Source organism: Balaenoptera physalus, assembly GCF_965194825.1.
Source record: "Balaenoptera physalus genome assembly, chromosome: 2".
Classification (NCBI taxonomy): domain Eukaryota; kingdom Metazoa; phylum Chordata; class Mammalia; order Artiodactyla; family Balaenopteridae; genus Balaenoptera; species Balaenoptera physalus.
Genome location: NC_138883.1, coordinates 138,608,089 through 138,617,701, shown reverse-complemented (window position 1 = coordinate 138,617,701; position 9,613 = coordinate 138,608,089).

Sequence of the window (9,613 nt, the reverse complement as noted above, 5' to 3'; positions counted from 1 at the left end):
TCTGTTATTGATTCCTTCTAGTGTATTTTTCATTTCAGTTATTGTGTTGTTCATCTCTGTATTTTTGTTCTTTAGTTCTTCTAGATCTTTGTTAAACATTTCTTGTGAAAAACCACATTCACAGAAAGATAGACAAGATGAAAAGGCAGAGGGCTATGTACCCGATGAAGGAACAAGGTAAAACCCTAGAAAAACAACTAAATGAAGTGGAGATAAGCAACCTTCCAGAAAAAGAATTCAGAATAATGATAGTGAAGATGATCCAGGACCTCGGAAAAAGAATGGAGGCAAAGATCGAGAAGATGAAAGAAATGGTTAACAAAGATCTAGAAGAATTAAAGAACAAACAAACAGAGATGAACAATATAATAACTGAAATGAAAACTACACTAGAAGGAATCAATAGCAGAATAACTGAGGCAGAAGAACAGATAAGTGACCTGGAAGACAGATTGGCGGAATGCACTGCCGCGGAGCAGAATAAAGAAAAAAGAATGAAAAGAAATGAGGACAGCCTATGATACCTCTGGGACAACATTAAATGCAACAACATTCGCATTCTAGGGGTACCAGAAGGAGAAGAGAGAGAGAAAGGACCCAAGAAAATATTTGAAGAGATTATAGCAAAAAACTTCCCTAACATGGGAAAGGAAATAGCCACCCAAGTCCAGGAAGTGCAGAGAGTCCCAGGCAGGATAAACCCAAAGAGAATCATGCCAAGATACATAGTAATCAAGTTGGCAAAAATTAAAGACAAAGAAAAATTACTGAAAGCAGCAAGGGAAAAATGACAAATAACATACAAGGGAACTCCCATAAGGTTAACCGCTGATTTCTCAGCAGAAACTCTACAAGCAAGAAGGGAGTGGCATGATATATTTAAAGTGATGAAAGGGAAGAACCTACAAGCAAGATCACTCTACCCAGCAAGGATCTCATTCAGATTCGATGGAGAAATCAAAAGCCTTACAGAGAAGCAAAAGCTGAGAATTCAGCACCACCAAACCAGCTCTACAACAAATGCTAAAGGAACTTCTCTAAGTGGGAAACACAAGAGAAGAAAAGGACCTACAAAAACGAACACATAACAATTAAGAAAATGGTAATAGGAACATACATATCGATAATTACCTTAAACGTGAATGGATTAAATGCTCCAACCAAAAGACACAGGCTAGCTGAATGGATACAAAAACAAGACCCATATATATGCTGTCTGCAAGAGACCCACTTCAGACCTAGGGACACATACAGACTGAAAGTGAAGGGATGGAGAAAGATACTCCATGCAAATGGAAATCCAAAGAAAGCTGGAGTAGCAGTACTCATATCAGATAAATTAGACTTTAAAATAAACAATATTACAAGAGACAAGGAAGGACACTACATAATGATCAAGGGATCAATCCAACATAATTGTTCACATAACAATTATGAATATGTATGCATCCAACTAGGAGCAACTCAATACATAAGGCAACCACTAACAGATATAAAAGAGGAAATCAACAGTAACACAATAATAGTGGCAGACGTTAACATCTCACTTACACCAATGGACAGATCATCCAGACAGAAAATTAATAAGGAAACAGAAGCTTTAAATGACACAATAGACCAGATAGATTTAATTGATATTTATAGGACATTCCATCCCAAAACAGCAGATTACACTTTCTTCTCAAGTGCACATGGAACTTTCTCCAGAATAGATCACATCTTGGGTCACAAATCAAGCCTCGATAAATTTAAGAAAATTGAAATCATATCAAGCATCTTTTCTGAACACAACGTTATGAGATTAGAAATCAATTACAGGGGAAAAAAAGTAAAAAACACAAACACATGGGGGCTAAACAATACGTTACTAAATAACCAAGAGATCACTGAAGAAATCAAAGAGGAAATCAAAAAATATCTAGACACAAATGACAATGAAAACAAGACAATCCAAAACCTATGGGATGAAGCGAAAGCAGTTCTAAGAGGGAGGTTTATAGCAATACAAGCCTACCTTAAGAAACAAGAAAAATCTCAAAAAAACAATCTAACCTTACACCTAAAGGAACTAGAGAAAGAAGAACAAACAGAACCCAAAGTTAGTAGAAGGAAAGAAATCATAAAGATCAGAGCATACATAAATGAAATAGAAACAAAGAAAACAATAGCAAAGATCAATAAAACTAAAAACTGGTTCTTTGAGAAGATAAACAAAATTGATAAACCATTAGCCAAACTCATCAAGAAAATGAGGGAGAGGACTCAAATCAATAAAATTAGAAATGAAAAAGGAGAAGTTACAACAGACACCACAGAAATACAAAGCATCCTAAGAGACTACTACAAGCAACTCTATGCCAATAAAATGCACAACCTGGAAGAAATGGACAAATTCTTAGAAAGGTATAACCTTCCAAGACTGAACCAGGAAGAAACAGAAAATATGAACAGACCAATCACAAGTAATGAAATTGAAACTGTGATTAAAACTCTTCCAACAAACAAAAGTCCAGGACCAGGTGGCTTCACAGGTGAATTCTATCAAACCTTTAGAGAAGAGCTAACACTCATCCTTCTCAAACTCTTCCAAAAAATTGCAGAGGAAGAAACACTCCAAAACTCATTCTATGAGGCCACCATCATCCTGATATCAAAACCAGACAATGATACTACAAAAGAAGAAAATTACAGACCAATATCATTGATGAATACAGATGCAAAAATCCTCAACAAAATGCTAGCAAACTGAATCCAACAACACATTCAAAGGACCATACACCATGATCAAGTGGTATTTATCCCAGGGATGCAAGGATTCTTCAATATATGCAAATCAATCAACGTGACACACACCATATTAACAAATTGAACAATAAAAACCATATGATCATCTCAGTAGATGCAGAAAAAGCTTTTGACAAAATTCAACACCGATTTATAATAAAAACTCTCCAGAAAGTAGGCAAAGAGGGAACGTACTTCAACATAATAAAGGCCATATACGGCAAACCCACAGCAAACATCATTCTTAATGGTGAAAAACTAAAAGCATTTCCTCTAAGATCAGGAACAAGACAAAGATGTCCTCGCTCGCCACTACTATTCAACATAGTTTTGGAAGTCCTAGCCACAGCAATCAGAGAAGAAAAAGAAATAAAAGGAATACAAATTTGAAAAGAGGAAGTAAAACAGTCACTGTCTGCAGATGACATGATACTATACATAGAGAATCCTAAAGATGCCACCAGAAAACTACTGGAGCTAATCAATGAATTTGGTAAAGTTGCAGGATACAAAATTAATGCACAGAAATCGCTTGCATTCCTATACACTAATGAGGAAAAATCTGAAAGAGAAAGTAAGGAAACATTCCCATTTACCACTGCAACAAAAAGAATAAAATACCTAGGAATAAACCTACCTAGAGAGACAAAAGACCTGTATGCAGAAAAGTATAAGACACTGATGAAAGAAATTAAAGATGATACAAAGAGCTGGAGAGATATACCATATTCTTGGATTGGAAGAATCAATATTGTGAAAATGACTATACTACCTAAAGCAATCTACAGCTTCAATGCAATCCCTATCAAATTACCAGTGGCATTTTTTACAGAACTAGAACAAAAAATCTTAAAATTTATATGGAGACACAAAAGACCCCAAATAGCCAAAGCAGTCTTGAGAAAGAAAAACGGAGCTGGAGGAATCAGGCTCCCTGACTTCAGACTATACTACAAAGCTACATTAATCAAGAAAGTACGGTACTGGCACAAAAACAGAAATATAGATCAATGGAATAGGATGGAAAGCCCAGAGATAAACCCACACACATATGGTCACCTTATCTTTGATAAAGGAGGCAAGAATATACAATGGAGAAAAAACAACCTCTTCAATAAGTGGTGCTGGGAAAACTGGACAGCTACATGTAAAAGAATGATATTAGAACACTCCTTAACAACACCACACAAAAAATAAGCTCAAAGTGGATTAAAGACCTAAACGTAAGGCCAGACACTATAAAAGTCTTAGAGGAAAACATAGGAAGAACACTCCATGACATAAATCACAGCAAGATCCTTTTTGACCCACCTCCTAGAGAAATGGACATAAAAACAAAAATAAACAAATGGGACCTAAAAAAAAAACAAAAAACACTTCTTGTATTTTCTCAATCTGTGTCTCCATTCTATTTCCGAGACTCTGGATCATCTTTACTATCATTACTCTGATTTCTTTTTCAGGTAGATTGCCTATTTCCTTTTCATTTATTTGGTCTTGTAGGTTTTTACCTTGCTCCTTCATCTGCGACATATTTTTTTGCTATCTCAGTTTTTTTTTTTTTTTGAGTGGGATTGTGTTCCTGTCTTACTGGTTGTTTGGCCTGAGGCTTCCAACACTGGAGTTTGTAGGCCGTTGGGTAGAGTTGGGTCTTGGTGCTGAGATGAGGAACTCCAGGAGACCTCACTCCGATGAATATTCCCAGGGGTCTGAGGTTCTCTGTTAGTCCAGTGGTTCGGACTTGGAGCTCCCACGGCAGGAGCTCTGGTCCAATCCCGGGCTCGTGAACCAAGATCCTGCAAGCGGTGTGGGGCGGCGGTTCACTTTGGGGTTCCTCCCGTCTCCTTGGGCGTCAGAGTCCCCCACCAGCCGCTGGCAGGCACCCTGTTTTTGGGGAGGTGCTAACTCTGCATCTTCCCACACCACTATCTTCAATCAACTACACTTTGATTTTTCAAAAATAAATAAAATAAAATGGAAAGTTGCCACAATCAAAAATAAATAAATAAAATAAATAAAAAATAAATGCCTACACTAAACAGTACACTTAAATGTGAAGTATCAAATGCTTTTCGCATGAAGTCAGAAAGGAAACAAGGTTGCTGTGAGCACCATTTCTACCTACAATGTACCTGGGTCCGAGGCAGTTCAATAAAGCATGAGAAGGAGATAAGAACTATAAGGATTGGACAGGAAGAAATAAAGCTGTTATTATTTACAGAGAATATGGTTGTGTACTTTGAAAATTCAAAAGAATCTATAGATGAATTATTAGAATTAATAAGTGAATTTATAAGGGACCATGGAGGAAAAAATAGTCTGTTTAAAAATCAATTTTATTTCCACATGGGAGCAACAAACCAATAGAAAATGAAAATTTTAAACAAATGCTATTTACAACAACACCAAAAAACACCAAACGTTGCTTGGCTCTGGAGCCCATGGATGAGCAGCTCAAGGCTGATTACTTAAAAGCAACAAAACAAAACAAAACAAAAATACTCAATGCCCAATGGGCTCTGGAGCTGTTAATTTCCATTTCTGTTTCATTTCATTCATGCTGTAAATTTCTCTCCAGCCTAGCCCAGGTCCTGTCTAAAGTAGTATCCCTCCCTGGGAGGTGTGATTGAAAAGGTGCTAAGACCTGTTCTGTAAACTGAAAGATGAATATGAGTGGTAGAATTAATGCCACCAGACCACTCTGAAGGCCTCCTGGGAAAAGCCAAAGATGCTCCCTGGGTGGGATTGGACTCTGGAAGTGCACCTAGAGGCCAGAATCTGAAAGAAGAGGTGAGAAACTTCACAAATTGAGTGGTGGAGTTTCTGACCCTCCTTTCCTTCCACTCAGACTTGGTGTTGGGAGAATCTGCTCTACAGCTGTGTCAGTCAAAACGGAGAAGAGCTTTTCTCACCCACAGCAAAAGAAAACTGTCTATTTTTTTGAGGAATGTGGGTGAAGTTTCCCTGGGGTTGGTTGCAAGCTATTTGAGTACCATCACCCACTTTCCCCCCCAAATCCCTTGCCTCTCACCCTCCACTCATTTTGCCAACAGCCCCATTTTGTTTGTTTGCCTAAGATAAGTCTTCTAAGTTTGGTGTTGCCACCATTGGTCCCACATTTTTGTCGCATTCTGCCAGGACATTCTCTGGGAATTCAGGAGCTTGTGCTGGCACATTAGAGCTCCTGGTCATTTGATCCACAAGGCACTTTGGTTTCCTTAACTAAGATTGATGAGCTTTAAAGGACCTACTGACATGTTAGAAACCAGGGGAAATGCATGGGCTCTAAAATAGAAAAAGGCAACTCAAACATCAATATGAATATGTGTTTAAATGTCTATAAGATGGAACCTAGGCAGCTAGTCAATTTCAACTCCCCTCAGCCCTTTCTGGGCTTTATATGAATTACATTTTGTTTGGCTCATGGATACATTTTAATGTGCTTTGCCGGGAGGTGTTGCCTCTAAAATTAGGAGTGCTCAGTGGCCTTCTGAAGTCTTATACTGTGGCCCTCCAGGATTTCCAAGGTGGACTTGCAGGGAACTTCACAAGTTGAAGATTAAATGAGATCACAGAAAATAAACTACTTTGAAAGTAGGTTTTTTTTAGGTTCTTTGAGGATCTCTTCTGTCATTCTTTTATCCTCTCCTTTTCCAGAGAATGAGTCACGATTCCCCAGAGCCACTTCCACCCCCAATTCCTACTCCTGTTTCCTCCGCGGATCCAATCCCACTCTAAATCTGCCACCAGAGCCTAGACAAAATCCAAGTAAGGGAAATTTTCTCTGTCATTTCTTGTGCCCCATAGAAACTTGATTTTTCTAAGGCTCACAAATGTTATTATGCCACCCTTGCCAAAAGTATTAACAATTGATTTAGGAAGATTTGGGAACCAGGATTAATAGGGGCAAATTTGGGGACAAGTGGGTCTCCTCAGTGCCCTTAGCCCATTGTCATCTGTCCTACTGGAACCTTTCCCTTTACCCCTAAAATGTTCCTGGCATACTTAGCTCCCAGTTTTCTCCATGATTGAAGAAAAAGTGTGTTTCTTTCCCTTTTCCTCCCTATCTTTTGACTTTTGCTTTTCAGCAAAAGCGGTATATTCTCCCATTGTTGTTAGTTCATGGGCAGAGGATGATAATGATAATTATGATACTAGTAATTATTGTCCTACCTTTCTCACTGTTCTGATTGTGCAGCCTCGTGTAGTAGAGTTTTTTTATAGGGATGCAAGACCGCACTTTGCGATTTCTCCAGCAGCCACTTGGAATTTAGAATCCATATTCTCAAACTCTAGCATTTATTAGAGGACATGTGATTAATCCAAGTTTTGCTCATGATTAAAAAAATTTCCCTGGGGTATTAGAAGACCTTGAGTCCAAAGCAATGGGTGTTCTTTGAGGAAGTAGTATTTCTCCGCACTTCACATCACCTGTGGCGTTGTGGAAGTATGGGCAAAAACAGGAATTTTCTTCCCTACACACCAAACCTGCTCTTCCGCCTCTGCTCCATTTCTGAGTCTGAAATTGCTCATCAATTCACCCTCTGAACCTTGCAGTCACTTTCAACATCTCTTCTACCTTCGTGGCTCAAGCCAACGTCAGGTACCGCTCCAGTGAACTACCTCTCCCCAGCGAGCGCTGCTGTGAATCCTCGCCCTGTGATTGGTCCCCCCACCTGAAGCCCTATCCATACAAGTCCTTACCAGACCCTCCAAAAGATGATGCTTCCCAAGCCGAAGTTCATGTCATTAAGAGCCAGAAATAGTTCCTTACCTGATCGTCTGTCGGGTTAAGGAAATTTTCTTCTATTAGCAATGTTTAAAAATCAGGAATAAGGATTTATTGTATAGCACAGGGAACTATGTTCAATATCTTGTAATATCCTATAAAGGAATCTGAAAAAGTATACATATATACACATGTATATATGTATATGTAATATATGTGCATATACATATATAAAAGTATATATACTGAAAGTATATATACTGCATCACTTTGCTGTACACCTGAAACTAACACAATATTGTAAATCAACTATACCTCAATTACATAAATAAATAAATAAAATTTTTTAAAAATCAGCAATAAGCGTTGACTAAAATTTTTTAGTATCTCTTAACTTAGCATGTGGAGTTCTTATTGGGTCTACTGATATGCCATATCACATTAATATATTTTCTATTTTTATGTCATGTTCACCCTCCTGAGATAAACCCTACCTCATTGTCATAGCAGATAATTGTTTTAAGTTGAATTCAGTTTGTTAGTGTTTTGTTTGGAATTTTCACAGCTATGATTCTCAATAATTAGGGCATTACAATAGTAGTGATTTTCAAACAGTGAGTTGTATGGCCCTTAGTTTCCACGGAGGCCCCAAATGTATTTGAGGGTGAGGAATAGGAATTGGGGTGGGGGGAAGAGGGGAAAGCAAGTAGGTGAGTACAAGCTCTCCTCTCTTCCTCAACCAGAGATGCTTTGTTTTTTAAATCTTTTTTATACACTAGGGTTCCATGTGTGGTTTTAGAGTTGACATTATTTGAGTGAAATGAATCGGGTGGTTTTCAATCTGTTCATATTTGCTGAGACACTTTAAATAACATGGGAAATTATCTGTTCTGTAAAATCATATGAAATCAGATCTTTTTAACGGGCAGAAGAGTGAAAGGGTCAGGAAGTTTTTGAAAACCCTTTAAATTGAAATTTCTGTTGAGGTGATTGTAGATTCATATGCAGTTGTAAGAGATAGTCCAGAGAGGTTCTCTGTGCACTTTGGCCAATTTACCCCAGGTAACATTTTCAAAATTATAGTATAATATCAGAACCAAGATATTGTCATTGATGTAATCCACGGTCTTATTCAGGTTTCCTGAGTTTTACTTGTACTCTGTATGTGTGTGTGTGTGTGTGTGTGTGTGTGTCTGTGTCTGTGCGTGCACATGTGTGCGTGCTCTATACAATTTTATCACCTGTGTGTGTTCGTGTATCCAGCAGCACAATCAAGCTACTCAGCAGTCCCAACACCACAAAGATCCCTCACGTTGCCCTTTTATAATCAAACCCACACCCCTCCTGATACCCCTTCCCTCTCCCCTTTTCTAATCCCTGGAAATCTCTAATACGTCCTCCATTTCTTTTTTTTTTTCACTTAAAAAATGTTACATGAATGGAACCACACAGTGTGTAACCTTTCAGGATTGGCTTTTCTCACTTAACATAATTTCCTGGCTATTCATTCAAGTCATTGTGTGTAGCAACAGCTGGTTCCTTTTTCATTTCTGAGTAGTATTCTATGGTATGCATGTTCCATAGTTTGTTTAACCATCCATCTGTTGAAGGATATCTGAGTTATTTCCAGTTTTTGACTATTACAAATAAAGCTGCTATGAACATTTGCATACAGGTTTTTGTAAGAATGTAAGTTCTCATTTCTCTGGGATAAATGCTCTATTGACGGGCTGTATGGTAAGTGCGTATTCAATTTTATAAGAAACTGCCAAACTGTTACCCAGGGTGATGGTACCATTTTACGTTCCCTCCAGCAAATGTAGGAGTGATCCAGCTTCTTTGTTTCCCTGCCAGCATTTGGTGTTGTCACTATTTTTTATTTTGGTCATTATGATAGATAGGTAATAAGAGGTCATGCGGTTTTTATTTTCCTTTGAGATATAATTGACATACAATAATATATTGGTTTCAGGTGTTCATTGTGGTTTTAATTTGCTTTTCCCTGATGACTGATGATGTTGAACACCTTTTCATATGCTTATTTGTCATCTTATATCCTTTTCAATGAAATGTCTATTCATGTCTTTTATGCATTTTCTA